This window comes from Alexandromys fortis, unplaced genomic scaffold (assembly GCF_014885135.2).
Source record: "Alexandromys fortis isolate MF-2015 unplaced genomic scaffold, M_Fortis_MF-2015_v1.1 scaffold_109, whole genome shotgun sequence".
In the NCBI taxonomy this organism is placed as follows: Eukaryota; Metazoa; Chordata; class Mammalia; order Rodentia; family Cricetidae; genus Alexandromys; species Alexandromys fortis.
Window position 1 is genome coordinate 3,732,825 of NW_026068005.1, and position 11,274 is coordinate 3,744,098.

Below are 11,274 nucleotides of genomic sequence, written 5' to 3' on the forward strand. Positions count from 1 at the left end.
GTGTGTGTGTGTGTGTGTGTGTGTGTGTGTGTGTGTGTGTGTGTGTGTGTGTGTTGAAAATGGGATATTTGACAAAGCAGTTGGAACCAGAGTGAGAGTTCCAGAAGTGAGTGAGTTCTCCAGTAATGTAGAAGGGAAAATCAATTTGTTCTAGTGCTACTAAGAGAGTAGGCAGAGGTTTGGAGTTCTTCTAATCAATATAGTCAAGCCAAAAGAATTCGGGTCAAGCAGACACAGTTATTGAGTCACAGTTGAGAGAGGGGTGGGATCTTACAGTAGAGAAAGACACTGGTCAGTTCAGGGAAACTGGTTAGGTTGGCTGGTGGGAAGTCATGGGCCCTCTGGGGGCAGCTTCAGTCGCTGTGTTGGGATGGATCACTCCCTTTCCTGTTTTAGATATGTATCTCCAACTCACAGAACTGAAGAATCACATAGAGAGACACAGACAGAAAGATATGTAGCAAAGACAGCCAGGGCTGGCCACCACTCATTCACACACCTGAACATTCCAGAGGAGTCTAGGGAGGTCTCATACAGATCTTGAACACAGAGAGGGGATTTAAAAAAACAAAGAAATGAAAATACATTATAAACTTATACTAGTGGCTTAATTCCAGTTTAGGGCTATAGAATTTTAATTTGTCCTCATGATCTTTCATTTCTTACTCCCATGCCGACAATCTCCACTTTCAACAGTACCACTTTGATTACTCATTTGTTTCTACCCACATTACGTATAAAACACACACTATAAAACTACCACCAACAATTTGATTGCTCAAAAATCAGTTCATGATTTACTGTTTTTGAAATTCATTTAACCCCCTGGGAACTCATTGCAGCAGATGCACTGTGAAAATAATGCTCTGTGTATAACTTAGAGTGATTTTCTCTTGATAGCAATGCTACTGACTGGAGATTTAGTTACAGCTATGTGTTTCCTATTACTTTTAGAATTTAGAGAGTTTCTCCTAAATACAAGTTATATTTAATAATTGTGGAGCCAGAGAGATGGCTTAGTGGTTAATGAATGCTCACTATTTTTATAGAGGAGCTCAGTAAGTTTATAGCACACACTTTAGACAACTCACAACTGCTTGTGACTCCAGGGGATCTGACACTCTTGTATGGCTTCTGGACACCTCTGTACACATGTGTGTGCATACACACAGACACACACATACAAACATACACACACACACACGGGCACATGTATAAAATGTCTGAGTTGTATAAAGTACAGCTCCTATGCTAATCTATAAATTCATTAAAATCAGAAGCCATTAAAATATAAGACATGTTGGATTTGGTCTCTTTCCATCTGGGGAGGCTTAGGGACCACTGATAAATTTCTATGCTTTGAAATTTCTGGTTAGGGTAAAAGACAGAGAACTCACCCAACTAGACTCAGTCTAGAAAGACAATGGGTCGAGCTGGTTGGCACGAAGCACCCAAAGACAATGACATCATGAAGACATCTAAGAAATTGCTCTTTTCTCTTTGTCTTAGAGAAGAGAAAACTATCAAGTAATAATTCTTCTGGAAGGTTTGAAAGCGAAAGGAATTTATCAGCCACTCTCTCTCACCTTTGTAGTATTTTATGTTCTGGTTATAGAACTGACGGTAAGAGATCATTTATTACTTGCTATTCTGCACTTTTCTCTGACATCTATTAAAAACATTTTCCCTGCTGTAGCATATTCTCCCCATTTACATTTTAATGGCGACACATTGCTCCAGCCCATGGACAGATCTTAGTGTAATTAACTAAAACATCACTTTAGGACATTTAGGACAGTTCTAGCTTGTTTTTTTTTTTTTAATTTTTGCTGTTATGCCCTTTTTTTTCAGGGAACACATGTTACTTTTAAAGTTAATCTAAGAATTATCGTTAAATATAGTCATAGTTGTAATTGATAGCTTTGATATCTGGATGTAAAACATATTGTTACGTATTGTCAGCCAATTAAGTTAAACATTTGCCAATTAGGATACAAGGAAGAGCAAAAATATCAAATAACATTTTAAACCAACTTCCTAGAGAATGGGTGAAATCCAGGCATAGGTGTAATTAGCATGGGTGACTCGATCTGTCACCAAGACACAGACAGTGATGCCAGCTAGCAGATTGGTTCTTTTCTCTGGCAGTTAAAGAATAAAAAGATAGGAAAAAGTCTCAATGCGATATTTATTGACACTATAAGCCTCTCAGTTAGAGAAAGGACCTCCTGGTCTATGTTGACCGCTGACATAAATGGAGCTTAGGTTTTTGATTGGCCCAACCAGTAACTTCCTTTATTCCTTTATTGTTCTAAAGGTGTCTAAGCATTTCTTTTATAGAAGAGATTTTGCCTTTGTCTCAGTTCATGAGTGCTGGAGAGCAACTAAATACTTGATTGGCTGGAGTTAGAGGAGGCACCAAACCTCCCTCTGCTGTTTGTGCTAAAAAAGGCTCAGGGGGACCCACTGCATCCAAAGGTAAATGGCCTGTGTTTTGGGGAAATGAAAACTTATTGCTGGAGATAAAATGTTAAAAAAGAAATTGATGCTTTTTTCCTGTTGTCAAAGAGAGATTTTTATGTTTTTTTTTTCTCATCCTTGTAGTCCACAAATCATTAAAGGGCAACTGGGAACCCAATATTGAAACACGTGAGCTAGCAGAAGATTAAACATTCAGATTACACCATCCCTAAATATCCAGGCTTGGCTCACCAGCTCTCTTATATATTTCCTAAGAGGATACCTACAGATCAAAACCCCAGAAAACCTAGACAACAAAGAGGACCCTAAGAGAGAGATACATGGATTCACTGAGAAGGAGAAAAAGACAAAATCCAAAATCTCCTGAGTAAAGCAGAGGCACGGGGGACAGGAGGAGGGTAGAAGCAGAAAGGGGAGGGAGGAAGGGGAGTGGCAAAAAAATGTATAGCTTAATAAAAACAATAATAAAAAAGGATTTTTTTTACTAAAAATGAGATGGATTTAATAGAGGATATGATGACTATGGACTTCCTGGGCATCCGATTATGCACTGGCACCCCACACCATTCCTCTATACATCTAACTCTTTGTCTGCTCTGTTCTCTGCAGCTTAGATGGTTATACACAGCAGTTTATCTCAAGAAAGCAGAATCTCAGTTGGAGAGTTCCATAAATGCAGGCTTGTTATTAAGATCAAACAAGCTGTTAAAGGCCAGGTTAATGACTAAGGTTGGCAAAAGACTTTGCAAATGAAAACTTCCTAGCTAATTAGCATAGCCGACTTGATGCTCACCAGGTCTTCATTTCTTAATGAAGTCACTGAAATTTTGAATGAAATAATATTCAACCAAAATGAGAATAATTAGTCATGTTTCCTCCCTGGAACATGACTGTGTCCTACCCACTCAGGGATCGTCTTTGGTAGAACACTTCCCAAAAAATACAAGTACACACTTCAAAATACTGCCTTCCTTTAGGGTTTACAAAGAAATGAATCTGCCAGGAAATAAATCTCTATCACATGTCCAGCCTTTGGACATTGTGGCATGATGTTGTGATCTGCAAAGCCTATGCTCAGAATCACATAATCAAGTTACAAAGAAAAGCCATGAGTAACAAAACAGATTTCTCCTAGTGTCAGTAAATTCATGATTCTGTTTTGGGCCAAACTCTACTGTGGATGTAGCCCATGGGCTATAGATTGGACATTCCTGCTTTAAAATGTCCCCATACCGCAGTTTTAGCATCTAAGGAAATATGACCTTATCTCATCTCAAATCATATTTAATTATTCAATTTAGCTCAAGTCTTGGTATAGGGAAGTGAGTGTCAATTGTTTCTCACCTCCCCTACACTGTCCAAGACCCTCCACAATAGTGTTTCTCTGGATTAAGATAATAACAGTGCCTACCAAGTTTTAAGAAAGAGTCTTAGAAACATTTTTCTATTCATTTCTCCAAGACACACCTTCATTGGTAAGAGGAAAATTAAGGGTTTTGGGGTGATGCGCTTTGATTGTGCCATGCCTCCTGCTCTCTTATGAGAATGAACACAAGTTTCCCTGTTTTGGAATTGGGTGACCTAGCTGGCAGACAAGAGCTAAAAGAACAGGGTTAGAGTGTACAGTTCCTTGGCTTTCTGCCCAAGATCAGATCCTAGTCATCCCAGAAAAGAGCTAGTCTCTGCATGCTCCCGCTGTCATGTACCGTGTTCTTCAAGCTTCCCTCATGAATGCGTCCTTGCCAACCAAGTTAAGGTAGTCTGCGGAAGACAGATACTATGTTTCCCCCACTAGCTTCCCCTAGATTTTATGCAGATTCATAAAACAAATGACAAAAAAAGAGTAAAACTGTCTAGAAAGACCAAAAGGAATTACAGAGAATGAGGCATAAAAGGAAAGGTGGGGGCATGGGCAGTGGATGCTCATCACACAATGTACACTGGTACAACAACTTAAAATATACCTTAAAAGCTTACACCCTGTACACTGGTACAAGAACTTAAAATATACCTTAAAAGCTTGCACCCTGTACACTGGCACAACAACTTAAAATATACCTTAAAGGCTTACACCCTGTGTTAGGCAATGGTGAGGGCGCCGGACTTCAGTCCCAGCACTTGGCAGAAAAAGCAGGAGGATCTCCAAATCTGAGGCCAGCTTGGAGGCCAGCCTGGTGGACAGAATGAGTGCCAGGACAGCCAGGGATATCAGGGATATACATAGAAACACTGTATCTCGAAAATGCACTCAAACACACTCTCTCTCTCTCTCTCTCTCTCTCTCTCTCTCTCTCTCTCTCTCTCTCTCTCTCTCTCTCTCACACACACACACACACACACACACACATACATGCATATGCAGAGACACAAACAAAATAACTAAGTAAGCAAACAACACATAAATGAATGAATGAGTGAATGAATGAATGAATAAATATATAAATAAATAAATAAATGAAGCTTGCAACCTTATAAGTCCCTCTGCTCATCATCTAGTTATGTTTTCAATTTTTTTTAATTCATTGCAAGCAGAAGAGTTAACTTGGGGCAAAGTCAGCTTTTTTACTTTGAAGGCTGGCTTCTGGTAGACTAGGTATTTTGTTACTTTAAAATACATTGTGCACTTCAATTATTCCAGCTGCTGTTGAATCATGAGTTTTCTTTAAAACTAATATTAGTGGAGGAATCATTTATGATCTGAGAGTTATCATAAAATTCACTACTTTTCTTTATAATACCTAACTATTCATATGTTATCAGAAAAATAGATTAGTAGCATTCTATGTGTATAATGTTTGTTTCTTACTTAAAATAAACTATATAAGCACATATATATCAAAATGTTTTATCTATAAACTTTACACTTCCTCTTGCTAAAGATAATTCTTTTAAGATTAATAAAGTTATTAACAATTTAATATCATAGTTCTGTTCAAAACTACTCAAATGTTGTACTACTGCATTTGTAACTAGTGTTTATTTATTTAATCAACATTCCTTCTGACTTCACATGTTTGTAGTCATGACTGGTTAGTCTCTTTGATTCCAGAATATTCCCTTCATTGCTTTTGTCTAAGAGAATCCTGAGTACAAGCTGTGTCTGCAGAGAGTGACTGACTAAAACTACAGTGATGTAGAGGGGTTGTAGTATCAGTCCAAAGGCTAATTTCCTTACCTTGGGTTAGCTTAAAGCCCCTGAATTCCCTGCCCTCCTCTGTGTCAGAGATAACATCCTATGAGTAATAGACAAAAACCTTTTAGAATCTATTAATTTAGTAGAGCACTAACGTCCACCAATCCCAAAGCTAAAAATGTCATCCATTAGAATCTTAGGTCTATAGAAAAACCTCTCCCATCTTGCTGTAACTGTCTCTCTGATGTTTCCACGAGTCTACTTGAAGAATTTCATGATTTATGGCTTTCTTGGTCCTATTGCTATATAATCTTCATAAAACTGCTTCCAGGTTGGAGCATGGAATTTGGGGACCTAAATCTGTGTTCCTGGGTCATGGTCCCTCAAATTTGACTTGGATAAACTATCTTTTATTCCCTTTTAACTGAGAACTGTGCTTTTTGTGTTGACAATCTACTATAATTTACCCTTCACATGTTTATGGAGACTCTTATTGTCACAGGCAATTTTGCAGTGTTTACACTACTGAAGAAGAGTGGCCTTCTAGTGCCTATAGTCCCGCCAACAGGGAGCAGGACCTGTGCTGGAGGATTGGCTGGCTGAATACTGGGCAGGTCATGCGTAGACATCTACAGCTTCTAGAAATTCATGAGAGCAGTGTCCTGTCAGCCTTCGTTGCCCATTAATGCCTGGGAATTTATGAAGATTCCAGAACAGTATTTTTTAGAAAATATCTCATAAACTATATTTTTTGCTGAATATTTTTCCTTGTTAAAGATTAACATTTTCGTCTATTCAGTATACTTACCATAAAGTGAAGTAGTTTCTTTTGAGTCTAAGACTTCCTGCCTCTCATGGATATCAGATCACTCTGACATTACAGTCTGAACATGTCCACTTGTCTGATAGCGTGACTTTGTACCTTCCCTTTCTAATTATGAGAAATCCTGAGTACTCTGCTCCTCAACTGCTTTTCCGCTACCAATTTTAGCATTCATTAGCAGTATGACCCTGAGTAAATTACAGTAATATAAGTTCATGAAATGGTGATTGTATTCTCCCTTCTGTATTTATTAGACATAATTTTTATGTACAGGAAATTTTCTTTCTTGTTCTTATGCTTGAACATAATTATAAACCCAGATAGTTTAATTGACTATGTTTTGTTGTGTGTATGTGGGTGGTGCACGCTCATGTGTCTTTGCATATCTATGGAAGCCAGAGGATATTTTTGGGTGTGATGTCTTGGATGCCATACACCTTGTTTCTTGAGACAGGATCTATAACTGGAACTCTTTCAGTTGGCTAATCTGGCTAACCAGCAAATACAACTGTTGCACTTGTCTTTCTTCCTCCCCAGAAAAGGCATTACAAGTCCTCACTACCTTGGCCAGTTTTCACAAATGTTTGCTGAGGACCAAATTCAAGCCTTTGTGCTTACAAGTCAAACTCTTTACTAACCGAGCTGTAAACAGAGGCCCCCGTTGACTACCTTTGCAGTTAAGTTCTTCCTATGCTTGACAATAGATGTTCTTTCAAGATTTCGAATTGACTCTGGTTAAGATGTGCTTGGCTCCTTGTGCCTGTCTCTCCGTACTACATGAATCAGATCTGGAGTCAGCCATTTCTGAAGTGGTCCAGCTCTTTTGATAGGTAATGGGGTTTAGAAATTAAAGCCTCAGGCCTGAGTGTGTTCCCTTCTGCTGGAGTGTGGTTATAGCAGGTGCTTTCAGTGTGTGTAGCCAAACAATATAGAAAATGATTTGTTTCCCATTTATGATTCCATCAAAAATAGTGTCATGTGCTTATATTTTTATTCATTACTAGGTTTCTTTTTAGAAAGGATTTAATTGAATTGTATGTTTATATCTGTAAGACAATTTGTACACATGACTGCAGGTATCTGCAGAGGCCAGGAAACGGTGGCAGGTCCCCTGGAGCTGGAGTTACAGGAGGATAGGAGCTGTCTGATGTGGGTGCTGGGAATGAAACTCTGGTCTTCTGCAAGAGTAGGACAAACTTTTAACTGCCAAGTCATCAATCCAGATCCTGGGTATCCTTTGCATTACATTGAGAACTTTGGCTTTTAACTATCTTTGATGATTTTTAACTTATGTGGGTGGACTATAATGTGCTCCATTTGTATATTACAGTTAATTTTACTAAAATAATTTTAGTTAAGATATTTTATTTAGAGGTATATTATATGTATCTGTGTGCTGGTATGTGTACTTGAAAGCAGGTGCCTTTGGCAACAGAAAGAGGCTTTGGATTCCCTACAGTTAGGTTACTGGTGGTTGTGAGCTGCCCAGCATGGGTGTTAGAAGCCAAACTTGGGTTTTCTCAAGTCACTGAGATAGCCTTGGTACCTGTGTTTGCTTACTTTTTATACTTGTCTTAAATTTTAACATGTTTGATGATGTTTGTTTTTCTCTTTGGTGAAATTTTGTATTTTCAAATATGCAATATTCTTATGTTGCTGAAACAATCTAAACGCTATCTTATAGCATTTACTTACTCTTGTCCACCCCATTTCCTGTTCGCTTATTGTGCTATTTATTTTATTCTTCCTTCAGTCATTTAGAAAAGAAAGGCATTATTATTTTTGTTTAAATCCATTTGACCACAGTGGTCAGTTCCTCTCTCAATTCTTGGACACAATGATGGAAGGCCTACCTAGTCCCAAAGTTCCTATTGCAGAATCAGTACAGGGCAGTGAGGAATGTTAAATAGAAAGACTTGGGAATCCGTAGATTTTGTTCTCCAAGATTTTGAAGAAAATTATTTGATGTCCTGGAGCTTCCTTTTCCCCAGTCATGAATTAGGGATAATAATACTCACCGCACAAAGCTGTAGCCAGGAAGAGAAGTAGTTTCTACAGACTAATCCACGGATTGCTACTCACATTGGAAATGTTGGCTATGTGTTACCCATTATTGTTGGTCCTAAAATTATAATAATCAGTAAAAGAAACAGTACCTAAATTTTGTCGTTTGGGTTGTGAGTTGATTCCTTATGAATTCTATTTAATAAGGTTAAACTTTACCAAGAATTAGTAAACTTAAATCACTAGCCATAGAAAAACAAATGAGCCATGGTTACTTACGGCTCCAATATGGCAGCAAGGTTGCAAAGGCCTGAATTAATATTACTATTACTGTATTTTTAAAAGTGTTTTTGTTTTATTTGTTTTATTCTAGCTTTTGTTGTTGCTGTTGTTTTTCTTCTGTGTTTTTTTTTTCTTTTTTTCTTTTTTTCCTTTTTGAAGTTTCATTTCAAGAGTTTCATTAGGGTTAATCTTGTAAGACCACAGGTAAAGAGTTATTGACAGAAACATGAACAACTTAACTGTGGCTACACTACCAACTAAAAATGTCTCTGACTCCTCCACCAACCAGTGACTTCTGTGATGTGGGAGTGTCATATATCAATCTGTTGATTTCATTGGTTAAGTAATAAACACACTGCTTGACTGCCTTTGAAATTTCCTGCTTTGTGGAAATGTCTGCTGGAAACTATGGGCCTGTAGGCCGAAGATGGATGCCCCAACGGTACAGAGGAACTTTGGGTGACTGTCCAGGCAGCGAGATGTCTCTGTCATTTCTAGAGTTTTTGATTTCTTGTTTGCTTAGGTAATAGTATGTCTTTCTGGAGTCTTTGATGGAGTTAAAGAATAGTTATAGTTATCCTTAGTTATGATATAGATTATTGTAATTTTTACTTGATAACTGTTTTGTTATATGTAATTTTGCTATGTTAAAGTTAAAGCCTTCCTTTTTTTGTTTAAACAGAAAAAGGGGGAGTGATGTGGGAGTGTCATATATCAATCTGTTGATTTCATTGGTTAAGTAATAAACCAACTGCTTGGCCTCATAGCTTAGAACATAGATGGGAGGAGGAAACAGGATAGAATTCTGGGCGGAAGAGGAAGTGAGGTCAGACTCTGCTCTGCTCCCGGAGAGACGCCATGCTCAGCTCTCCTGGGTAGACGCATGATGGACGGAGGCTAGAATCTTCCCGGTAAGCGCACCTTGGGGTGCTTACACACATTATTAGAAATGGGCTAGTCCAGGTGCGAGAATTAGCCTGTAAGGGCTAGAGTTCATGGGTCAAGCAGTTCTTAAATGAATATAGTTTGTGTGTTGTTATTTCGGGCATGAGCTAGCCAAGTGGCCGGGGTGTTGGGGACGCAGCCCCGCCCCTCCTATTTCAACACTTCTGAAATATCCTCAGCGAGCTGTGGGGTCTCATGGGCTCCTTCCTGACTCAGGATGCTTCGGTGATGAGCCCAGCCTCCTGCTGGTACTGTGGAGGCAGTCCCAGCTGCTGTAGAGACATAGAAAGGAAGCTCTTTAAGAAGAGATCAGCAGGAGTCTAAGGGTACAGTAGGAGAGAATGGAGTGGAAATTATCAAAATACATTATATACATGTACAAAGAGGCCATAATGAAACCTGTTATATACAATTAATATACACCAGTGAAAAAGCTATTTTTTAAAGAAGTTTTAAATGTACCAGAAAGCCTGCAAAAATAAGTAATTTTAAGCTGAAGTGAATTTTGCTTTAAATTTAATTTTTTTGTGTGTGTGTTAGTTTTATTTTCCCATGTGCAATATAAAGTGATGTTTCCTGAAATTTTAAGATTTTTCTTTGCATCCCGTGTTTAATTCAAAGAAGGAAGAACCATACAGAGGTGAATTTTAATTTGTATAAACTGCTCTTAGTAGCATGGTCTAATTAAGATGCCCATTAATTTCTTGTAATGCTAATTTAATTTGAAGGCGAATGTAATTGAGCTCCATTGAATTTCTTTTAACATAAAATTAGCACAGTAGAAATAAAATGGATATAATAATTGGATATTGTTATCAGAAATATTATGTGAATGAAAAATTGTGACTGCTGTCATGACAATAGATACACTGTTCTACATAATAAGAAATTCTGAGATTCTTAGATTTACTAAAATAAAACAAATGAAACACTATATGCAAGACCACTTGTGACCTGATCTCAAGACAAAGGTCATTTTCTTCTGTCATTAATGAATGCATTGACCAGCCTTGGGAGAATTTTTATAATGCTGAGTAATTTAATGATAGATAGAGCATGTGAACTTCGGTAAAATGGTAGATATCCACTGTTATACCTACTGTTATACCTCTTAAAATTGTTCTCTAAAATCCTGGAAAAAATATCTTAGGGGGCTGGAGAAATGCTCAGCTATTAAGCGCTCTTGCTGTTTAGCAAATGTTTGTTCCTTAGTACCTGCTAGAGTTGAGTCATAACCATCTGTACCTTCAACTTCAGAAGATATGATTTGCTTTTCTGGCCTCCATAGTTACCTGTACACACACACACACACACACACACTCATGAACACACAGAGGTACACATATACATAATCCAAAATAAAGATAAATCCTTAAAAATTATTTAAGATTTTAAAAAAGTTTTATTTTTTTAATTTATTTATTAAATATTTCTGTCTCTTCCCCACCTCCGCCTCCCCTTTCCCTCCCCCTCCCCCAATCAAGTCCCCCTCCCTCGTCAGCCCAAAGAGCAATCAGGGTTCCCTGCCCTTTGGGAAGTCCAAGGACCACCCACCTCCATCCAGGTCTAGTAAGGTGAGCATCCAAACTGCCTAGGCTCCCACAAA